Here is an 11,174-nt window from a genome sequence, read left to right as displayed (position 1 = left end):
CAATTAAACTAAAAATCTTCCCCTGTGTGGGTTAGTGATGCTGCCCTGATGGGCCAGCCTTGGGTCTGAGGCAGTTAGCAGCCATGCTGCCTTCTGTTTGAGCTGGCAGCTCAGAGAGCAGAAAGGGATGTTTTTCACAGTGCAGAGGATCATAGAACATTTTTTATTACCTTTAACCTGCAGAAATAGAATTCCTTTCCTCCGGTTTATAGCATTATCGTCATTCAAGTTCATCACACGAAGAGAACAAAATTACTAGTGTGCTGCAGCAACTCCGTGTAGGAGGAAGGAGAAGAGGGGAAAGCAGCTGGTGGGAAAGGTTGGTTTCCGACCCTGCGCAGTCCTGGAATAAACACTGCAGTAGTGACAGCAAAAAGCAAGCAGGAGCCTGCTCTCTGCAAAGGTCTCTGAGTAGAAAGGATTGCTTTATAAAGTGTAATTGAGTACGATTCTGTTATTTCAGACCCCGGCTATAAAAGGCGTTCCTATTTAAGTTGTTAGTAGTGCCCGCCTGACAGGAATAGCCAAGTAAGCAGATCTGCCTGCCTGTCATCCTTAACTGTTTGCTATCGCCGTGCTCCTGCCATGCAGCCGGAGCAGAGGCGGTTTGCTTACATAACTGCCTGGCTTTTCTGCAGCCATCCCCCTTCCCGCGGGAGAGAGGCACCTCCTGGGTCATCCACTCCAGCTCCTCTCCTGCTGGCAGCCACTGTGCACAGTCGTGCAGTCCGTCATGGAGAGGGATGGAGATCCCTCTCCTATCTCTGTGGGACTGGTGCCTCTTCTTCTCTCCCCACTTGTTACTTCATTGTATGATTCTATAGAGTTGGACTCGATGATCCTTGTGGGTCCCTTCCAAGTCACAACATTCTAGGATTCTACTTTTCCTGGAGAGTCATCCCAGCTTGTCCTCTCTCTGTTAGGGGCCCAGACCTGCTGCCAGGACATACCTATTTGCCTCCCACAGCTCTGCAGTGGCATGTGGCCCACCTCCATGGCCACCAATGAGATGCTTTTGCAGAGCTGTGTGTGCCCTGGGCAGCCCATGGGGAGGTCAGTGGTCCCATTAACAAAATTATGAATGTCACGTATGGGGCGAGTGGGCTGCAGTTCTGTCGGGGACTGAAAGTTGCTGGTTGCTTTCATGAATCCCTGCAGGACACAGGGTCAGAGGGGTGACTCCTGGCCCTGCCGGTGCCATGAGGTGGGGAGCAGCCCACTGAAATGGCAACAGGTCCCACGCAGGCTGGTACTGGCTTGCTTTATAAATCTCTGGTTGCTGAAAAGGCCTTGGGGCTGTAGGATGGAAGGACTTTGATGGCAGCACAGCACACCTCATCGCACAGCCAGGAGGACTGCTCACTCTGCAGCCAAGGTAGAAACCCCACTGCTCCTTGGACCACTTATGAAACCACCCATTTTATTTATACCAGCCCAGAAGCACCGGGTCTAGACTACACCAATTCCACTTTCAGAGTATTTGCATTTGTGTCCCATGTCCAAAAAATATATATACATATATAAAAATTTTCTCTGTGTAACCACAGCTCATCCTTAAAGCAGCCAGTTAGCCATTTCAGTTCCTGTCTTCCCAGGGCAGAGCTATTTTAGATGGGTTTATATTGGTTTCCCCAGAGTATGAGGTGTATTGTGTGTCCCATCCCTGCTGGTGTGCATGAGGGTGTGTACAGGCAGCCACGGACTTGCTCTGCCTGGCTTTCCTGCACTGGCTGGAAAAGGGCAGCAGTGCCCTCTCATCATCACATCCCTGTCTGTCACCCACAGCCTGGCCACCTCTGAGGAGAGCCCACACAGCTGCCTGGCTTGAGTAAACTTTCATTTGCAAGTTCACTGTGTTAAAATAAATGAATTTCCACGTAAAAGGCTAGGAGCGGGAGAGAAGAGGGAATGCAGACGCACAAACTAGAGCCCTGCTGCAGAATTAGGGCAAAAGTCTGGCCTTGTTTATTCTCATGTAAATCAAAAGTAAACCCAGGCAATTTTGTCATTCTCCCCTCTGACGCATTACTGTAAATCCTACTTTCGTAACTCTGTCATTATTTATGAGTATTACCACAGCTCTATATGAGATCAGGGCAGAGTTATGCCTGGTCATGTGTGTGTATTAAGGACTACAGCTTGTAGGTTTAAGTAGAGGAGACAAAGGCAGTCGATCATCTTCATTTTACAAATAGTGGCGTAGGTTTACATGATCTGCTGGAGAGTGTGCAGGAAGCCAGTGTCTGGTCTGGACGGGAAACGCTTTTCCTGTCATGAAAAACTTTTCATAGTAGAAAAAAAATAAATAAAAAAATCCTGTTTGACATTTGGGTGAAGAGTTTTGAGGGCAGGAAAATGTGATCGGTAACTGCCCAATGCGAGTTCAAGATTTGAGTTCCTGGTCTGCTGGGAGCAGACAAAGGATGTGTCCTTGAAATCCATCCTCATAGCTTTCCCCTGGTTGGGGGACCTTATGGATTCCTCCTGGCCACCAGCACAGTCAGGAATTTCTGCTATCTGTGATCAATGATGATCACTTGAGCAGGATCAATTCATTCTCAGTACTTGAGGTTTTGTCTACTACATCATGTTCAGAGCATGGTGGAAAAGATAAATAATAAAAAAAAAATTGTGCAAATCACCACATACTAGGACAAAGAGATTTAAAAAAAAAACAGGTCTCAAGATGAAAGGCTGCATGTCTACTGTATACACGCTAATATGTACCGTATCACCTATGGAATTGTCTTCTGCGCAGGGAGATGGCTCAGTTGAATGTTCCCATCTCCTGCCCAGGCTCTGGCTGACATTGCTCTTAGTCTTTGCTCAGAAGCTAAGCTACTGGGAACAGTTGCCCTTATGACTGTACCAGCTTTTCCATCCCCAAATTGCCAGTCTGTACCACCTGCTCCTCAAAGACTGGCAACTCAGTTGGTTGTTGTGTGCTGGGATATCTGTTGCTGGTATTCAAGGACTTCCTTCTGGTTTGTTTTGCCATATTATTTTCCTATATTTAGCTGGAGGACTTAAATCATAGAGGACAAATGTAAATACCATATAGTAGCTTGCCTTTCACCGCCAAGGTCACGCATGCAGCGTTCACACAATCACTGCCTCTCAGTAATCTCATGTTTCTGCATAACTCCACACTCCCCATCTGACTTTTCCATCTCAAACCACAGTGTCTGCTAAAATCAGATCAGGTAAATGTAACGTCTCAGTATTGACCTAGGAGGAGAAAAATTACTTTCTAATCTGTTGAAGACGGTGTTTTCTTCTTGAATCAGCCTGTCCCCTCCTCCTACCATCATGCAGTGCAGTAGTCAGGAAAGATGAGGTCTGAGTCCACGTACTGCAGAGGAACAGTCTTTGTTAGACACAATGTGTGGATACTGCAAAATACTTGGGAGAGCTGAGCAGGTATCTTTTAAAGGAAAAAAAAAGACAATTAATTAGACTAAATAAACATATATTAGAGTACAAAATATGCACAGCCAAAATGAAAGTCACATTCTGGTTCATTAAATCTGAAAAGACTTCACACATTTTAAGCCTGTAATGATATTCACAGATGCATACCCCCTTCCCAACCTTCACTCCTCCCGCAGATTTCACACCTTGGTAATGGCTATTGTAAAAAGGAGCTGCCGATCTCCATCAGGCGAAGGTCTGCAGCGCAGGCAGCGTGCTGCAGGGACGGGCTGTGGGGGGACTGGGTGCACAGGCGGCCGGAATTGACTGTTGACCGTGGCATCTATGTCAGGTCCTCGCCGCAGAGTCTGTTGTTACCAGGAGGACACAGGCTGGCACAGGTCAGGTGCACGAGGAGAAGGCACAAAACCTCGACTCACGCTCTCCTTCCCTACCCTGGTCCTGTGTCCTGTGTTACCTGGGGCTGCTCACTAAACCCCCAGCTTTCAGCCTTCTCTCCCTCCCCTGAAGGGTGGGATGTTACCAGGGAGCTAAGCTAAAGAACATATGGAAACATCATGCGTGTATATATAGAAGAGGAGTGAAAATGGATGCTCTTGGGGACAATAAACATTAGTATATCTGTAGAGGGGTGAAGAATTTCAGCTATTTGCACGGTTTTTGTGGCGTTTTGTCAGTGTTTTTTTGCTACTGTTTGTAAAAATCCATACATATATATAAAATTCATTTGATTTAGTAAATCTGTGAAACCCAGGAGTCATTCTTTACATGAAATTTCTGTTTTTTTTCCCAAAATGGCACAGACAGAAAGATGTTATGACTGCATGCCAGCAGATATTTGTAAGGAGACATTTTGAAAATCTGAAGTGATCCGTGTGAACATTTTCAAGATGCTGGGGCTTGTTCTGGAATACCTTGGTGATTCAATGCTTTCTTCTGGTTTTAGATAAAATGAGATAAAAATCAAAATGTTTCTGGCATGCAAAAATCTCCCAAGAAGATTTGTTCAGCCATTTTTCTCTTTTAGTATTTTTTCTAGTCTAAAAACAACAACAAAAAAATTCTAGCAAAGATTTCATTCTACCCCAGTGTGTGTGTATTATTCAGCCAGCTCCCTGTTCTGCAGCTCACTGTATTCTCTCTTTTCAAGAAAGCAATCCTGAGGAATTTGATGCAATTACTCAGGAAAGCAAGAAAGCTCAATGTAAGGTGTCTTACACAGAAACCTGGATATTGTGGTTTCTGTGCCTGGATATCTTGATCAGTTTAAGCTGATTAGAAAAGCTTCTGGGTTCATTCTTGGGCAAGCTGGAAAATGATCCCTGCTTTGTATAATGAAGTATGTTATCTATCCTGCCCTATAATAAATCGAGAGCGGGGTTGGAGGGGGATTGTCATCTGGTCTAAATTAGCATTGCTCTGCTCATGTTGATGGTGCCTTGACAGTGCTCACCAGGTGAGGATGTGGCCCATTTAGGGGGTTCCCATGGGGTTACAAAAGCAGCATTGAGGACCACAATTTCAGAGAAGGAAAGAAGCCAAGAAAGGAACAGGACAGCTTGCAGGGAATCTTAAATGACATTAATTGAAATCTTATCACTTCCTTCATCTTAAGGTGAACCCAGGGCACAATAAAGAGCAATTATCTGCCATCTTCCTTCATCTGTCCCAAGTGCAGGGAGGGGAGGAGTATATCCATCACTCTTTTTACTCTACCTTTTTTTTTCAGTAGACAATACGATATATTTACAGACCTGTCACCCCTTCAAACCCCTCCTTTCACAGGAGAGCTGAACAAAAGCAGGTGAAAGCAATGGAGATGGGAAAAGAGAGGGGATCTGAAAACTGGAACCAAGTAAAAATGGGGGCTTCAGCCCTCCGAGAAGCCATTAAAATGGGACTTAGTTACCACACATCAGGGAGCAGCTGCAGCAGGTTTTGCTGCAGGCTGGGAGAGCGTGTGCTGGCAATTAATAGAGCTGAGCAGAGGCCTGGCACTTGCAGACTTGGGACGTGTGGGCTGGGTGCAATTTTTGCTGGAAGCTGAGTGAGGCAGGGACCTGTTAACAAGCCACAGAAATTGCCCCAGCATTCCAGCATGGGGACTGCTTGGAATTTTTTCCCCTAGCTACCCTTGGTGGTGGGGCTTGGAGGTGTAATGAAGCCCATGGCCCCATTTAAAGCATTAGCAGGACCGGCAGTGATCACCTCCTTCTCTTGGGCAGGTGCACAGAGGAGACCCAGAAGCTAGATCACATCCTGGTAGACCAGGAGGGAGATGGGTTCAGAAAGGGGAGCTTTGCCCTGTCCTCCCATCTATTATATCTATTCTGTAAATACACAGAGGAATACAGTTCTGGGGCTGCTAACCTAGTACCCTTCCCCAGTGCCAAAATCCCCCTGGAAGGTTTTAAAAGCAACATGGGTATGCAGGGATTTGCTTTAGCTAGGAATTACGTGTCTGAAAGCAACTGTTTGGGTATCTAAAGAGATGGAGGACAAATCAGCCCACTCTGCAAAACATAGCCCATACTTTTGTTCAGGCAGCAGGGAGGAAATTTTATCGAGCTCTGTGGAGGGGGATGGACAGACCAGGAGCTGTTGGGGCCCTTTCCCTCAGCTCCTGCCCAGGTGTTGCTTCCCCAGGAGAAGGGCTGTCATGGCTCGTGCCCCTTGCCTTCCCCAGCAGCCAAAAAGAGGTGCAGTATTTCCCCTGCGGGGCTGCAGGAGTTTGAGGGGAGCGGGAAAGGGCACTGACACCTGAAGCACTGAGTGCAGCCCATTGCAGGGAGTCAGGATGTGTAAGGGGCAAGTTCCAGTCGGCTGGGTTTCGACTGTGTGCACAGAAACTCCAAGGCCATGTTGCTTTCTGACAGCAAATCGATGCTGCTGTAAACACGAGAACAAAGGAGCTCGCAGAGGAGAGGGGGAAGGAACAAGGAAAAGGGAGAGATGGAGATCTGCTATGCAGCCAAAGCTAAAACAATGTTGGGAAAAGCTGAGTGATTTCAGTACCTATTCATAGCCTGGCCAAAGCTGGTTGCTCACTCATTCCCAAGGCCATCGAGGAAGTCATGGCCTCAAGCGGATTAAGTGTGAGGGCGAGAGCCAGGAGCACGGAGCAGCTCTGCTGCTTCTGTGCTTGGTAGCCCTGGGGCCACTCACTGGGAGTGATTTGCTCCCGAGGTTTAGCAACTGTTTAATCCCCGAGCCGAGGGGCTGGATGAGGCAGACTCTGTACATGTGCAGCTGGTTAGGGCTGAGCCTGCCCCTCCTCTGTAAAGAGTTGTGTCTCATGATGGATATCACTGGCAGGGTGAGTTCCCATTCATTTGTCCTGTGGCTTCAGCAGTGTGAGTGGTTTCCATACAGATCCCACAGGAGAGAATACCGTGGAAAAATGGGGCTTTGGGAGCCAAGACGCTGGGACTTTCTTGTTCCCAGCTCTGCCGCAAAAGAGCAGATCTGGGGCCTGGCAGGTTTAAGTTTGGGATGGAGTCTGGCTCCTGACCTGACACTAAGGTCATGTTGCTGCCCCGGTTTAAGGTTTAACTCGTTGAGTGTAGGCTGGAGAAGGGGTTATTTAAGATAGCCCAGCTCAGAGCACCATGCTGATCTGCATGACAGAAGCACCCGTTTCCACCAGCGTTGATGGAGTGGGAACATGGTCAGATGTTTTGCAGGTACAACATGCCCTTGGAAGGCTCAGCCTTCAACAGAGGCAGAGTTTTCTTGTTTGGCTGGGGTTTTAAGCTCGTATATTTTCTCTGGCTGTCATTGGGAAGGCCACATGGAATAGCTTTAAGGATCAATTCTGAATGGGGAGAGGGAAGTTTGGCGCTCACAGCTCAGTCCCTAAATCTACCCATCTGTAAAGAATCAGCAGAACAACACTTAATATACTTTCCCAACACGGCAGTTGTGGGGTTTAATTAAACTGTGCAGAGTGCTCGGAGATCCTCAGATTAAAGGCTGTGTGTACAGTGAATTACAAAAGCAATCAACATGAAATTTTCCGTGTGTTGTGCTATAGCTGTCTTCATTTACCAGAAACAAATCATTTAATGTACATTTTGTATATAACTTGTTTATATAGGATGTGCTTATTATTCCAGTAGGAGGGAAACCTGGCAGTTTTGATTATCCTTTCTGAATACATGATCTAGGTAAGGCATAAAACTTGAATATGATGGTGAAATAGTACAAATAGGTTTTTTGTAGTTATATATATAGTTAAAAAACCTACATATGCCTCTCTGATTAGCCATGGGAAATGTCATCAGTTTTAATAGGCCTGAGCAATAGTGGGAGGTAAATTTAATATAGTATAAAAATAAAGGTAATCCCAGCAAAAGACAAGCGTGGAGCGGTTACTAGAGTCACCGCAGGCAGAGACAGTACATGTTTTGTGTCCAACAATAGCAGCATACGTGACTTGAAATGCTCTTTCCTTATAAAACAAAATACCCACTGGTTTGGCTTATTAGTGCTAATCTTCAAAGGGAGAAGCAGTCCTGAGGTTCCTGGTTCAATTCATAAGTTCAGCTCCGCTCTAGCAGCGTTTGCTTGACAAAGTGCCATTGTTGCCCACGGCTGGGGCGGTGTGTGTGTGTGTGTGAGCTTTAACCTTCTGCATTTCCCCTTTTCGGCTGCATAAGGAATGTCCAAAGCCGTGCAGAAATATGTCTCTGATGTATAGTTTACATGTGAAAATGCTGCATTTGAACTTGCACTGACTCCGCTCAGAGTGGATTGGGTTAAATGGACTATTACAATGGCAGGAGCTCATCTGGAACTAATAATTTTAAAGGCCACCAAAAGTAAAAAAAAAAAAAAAAAAAAAGGGTGTGTGGGGGGAAGGAATCCTAGTGAGTTTGGTGGCCAGTGACTAAAGCTGCTGCTGCCATCTACTGCACATGGGTGGCAGTAGGACCAGCTGGGAACGGCTCGCTTTGGACCAAATTGGCCACAAAACAGGTTAAAGAGTGAACCATGGGTGTTGGTAAGGACGGGGAGGGGTTCACAGCTCCACGCACCCCGCTCAGCCCTTCACAGGAGCGTAGCTGGCATCTGGCTCAGGGTTTTCTCTAACCGCTGCGGAGCATCTGTTGGGTCTGTTACAAAGGGAGCGGAACATGGTGCTTTAATTGTCGCAGGTTTTGATCTACGCTCGTTTTGCATTGTTGCCACTTGCTTTTAGGATTCACCATCATGGAAGAAGTTTTTGGCTCCGATTTGGGGGGCCGTTAATAAGGCCCTCATCAATTGCATGCAAGTGGCTGCATCACAAATCACACGACAAAACCAGCGCTCAGTGACCGACATCTGTTTTGTCTCAGAAAGCGCAGCACGAAAGAACGATGCTGGTCGGTAGCCCCACCCGCTGGAACCGGCTCAAGCATTACCGTGCTTGCCGGCCTGGCTAGACAATAAACGGAGTCTATTTATTTATGATGGCTGGACTCTAGCAGGTCATTGGCATGGTCTCCAAGGGCGATGCATTCGAATCCCTGTCTCAATTTTCTGTCTTCCATCTCTCCAGGCTGCCTTCTATTCTTTGTGCCTATTCTCCCAGGAGATCTGGTCTTGAAACAAATAGCTTACCATCATTGTGGCTCTTGGTTGCGAGGTTAAATAAGTTTAGGAGGAAAAGTACATTGGAAATGGTACTGATCCAAATGAATAAGCCAAACATGCTATTGTCTTTACCAGCTCCGAGACCGCCATGGTAATTTCAGAGTACATAGACATGTTGGCTATGAGTTACGTATAGCTACTGCAAAGTAGAACTGGATTGAAAATGAAGCTGATCTTGTGACTAAACATGCAACAGGGAATTGGCCTCTGGGCTTCTGTTTCTGGCTTTCTGAGGGATTTAAAGAAAGCCACGGCGGCTGAAAGGGAAAGCTGTGTAATTCCAGAAAGCCAGCCTAACCCCGATGCCGGGCTATAGCAGCCCTCAAAGGGGAAGCACCGAGGGTGTTAGGAGAGGACCCGCCACGCTGCTCTCTGCAGCTTTCCTGGGAAGTTACTTGGGGAAGGGGTGCTAAAAAGGTGGAGATATTTGGCCTGGGGTCTCTTCTTCAGCCTACAGCATGTGATGCATGGCTCTGAAAGCACTGCACGTGCTTCAGGAACAGAAAGGGGTTGCATCCAGCCAGCCCCTGGGCAGAGGAATTGTGTTTTGGGATTCATTTCGGGTAGGCTGTTGTGTCTTACAGTCACAAGCCTCAGTGTGAGGTAGTCACCTTGAGTCCCCTTTACTGTGAAGAGTATATGACCTATTTTAAGGCAAGAGGAAGTCCTCTCTGAAATGCTTTGCCTCATCCTCAGCTACAGAGGGGGCCTGGAGTGACCCTCTCAGCTTGGGGAAGGATCAGTCCTGCCTAATGTTACATAGTGCTCAGGCCAGGAGACCTTTCTCTACCTTCTTGCCATTAGCCTTTGGGATCTCAGACTTGGGGAAATACAAAATGCTCAGGCAGCCATTCTCACAGTGGGAGGGGAATAAAAAAATGTAGAAAAATGTTTGAGAATGGCTCATGCAGGTTCCAAATTTCTCCTTAGAGGGCATCTGCTTCCCTTCACTGGTTACAGAAAGATCCAGGGAAAACTAGCCTTCTCGCTCGGCCAAGCCACCCTGGAGATGTGAGGCTTGGTGATGTGAATGCCACATTTTGTCCATCTCTGCCTCAGATCTTCCATCTCTAAACACATTCCCCTTCTGATCAGCCAGTGTCAGGTTGTAGCAAGCTTTAGGATGTATTTTATTAACTCCTGCTCAGCTTACACTCCCATTCCCCATTCCCTGACTATCTTCTTGGTTTTCCTTCCAAGCCACTGTCTAGTTATTTTTTCATCACCCTACATTGTCCTCCAAAGCAGTGTGATTTGTTGCAGCCCAACCCCTCGCAGGTGCTCGTGCTGAATAGGAGGTCAGATCCTCTCCCTGGTTTGCTTTGCTCTGCAGGGCCCGGGGAGAGCAAATCTGCTGGGCATCTTGTGAGCCCAGCTATGAGAATTTAGGGGATGTGGACTTCTGGATGCCTATAATTTACAGGGAAGAAATAAACCACACATCCTGGAAGAGCCCTGGACTGCCATTTTTCTTGTGTCCCACATTTGTCAGGTTGAGATGTTCGTGGCAGGAGCCAAGATGTTGATGGTTAGCATGAATCTTTCCTTCCCACAGACCCTTTCTCCCTTCCTTAAAGCAGGGGCTGAGCTATCTGGGAACTCTTGGCTCTTCCATCCCAAATTCCAGCTTGAGTTCTGCTGCAAAATATCCTCAGTTATTTCATCTTTCCTGCCGAGAAAGGCTAAACACAAACGTTCAGGAGTCTGGCACAAGAAACTCGGATTGCTTACTCAAAAGAGGAGCAGTGAGCCAGAACTTCTGCTGCTCTCTCTCAAGATTAGAGTGCGTCTACTTTATGAAATGCTTAACCCATGCTGGGATGTGCTTTTGCAGTCTTAGCCTCGCTGTTGTATTTCCACCTGGCTTCCTCACTCCTGCAGGCAGCTTGCTAAGTCCTGAATCAGTGGACCCACATCCTCCCCTCCCTGTGGTTGCCAGCTGTCTGCTGGAAGTGGCCCCTGATGTTATTTGTGGGAAAGAGAGTTTCAGGAGCAGCTAAGTGAAGGGAGCCTGGATCCAGTACTCCCGGCTGGACTTGTGCCGTGTGCTCCAACCAAAGCTCCTCTGGTGGTTGGAACCTTCCTCCTTGATAGGTTCTCACGTG

The sequence above is a fragment of the Antrostomus carolinensis genome, unplaced genomic scaffold (assembly GCF_000700745.2).
Source record: "Antrostomus carolinensis isolate BGI_N321 unplaced genomic scaffold, ASM70074v2 scaffold13506, whole genome shotgun sequence".
Lineage (NCBI taxonomy): Eukaryota > Metazoa > Chordata > Aves > Caprimulgiformes > Caprimulgidae > Antrostomus > Antrostomus carolinensis.
Note: the sequence above shows the minus strand (reverse complement) of the source record.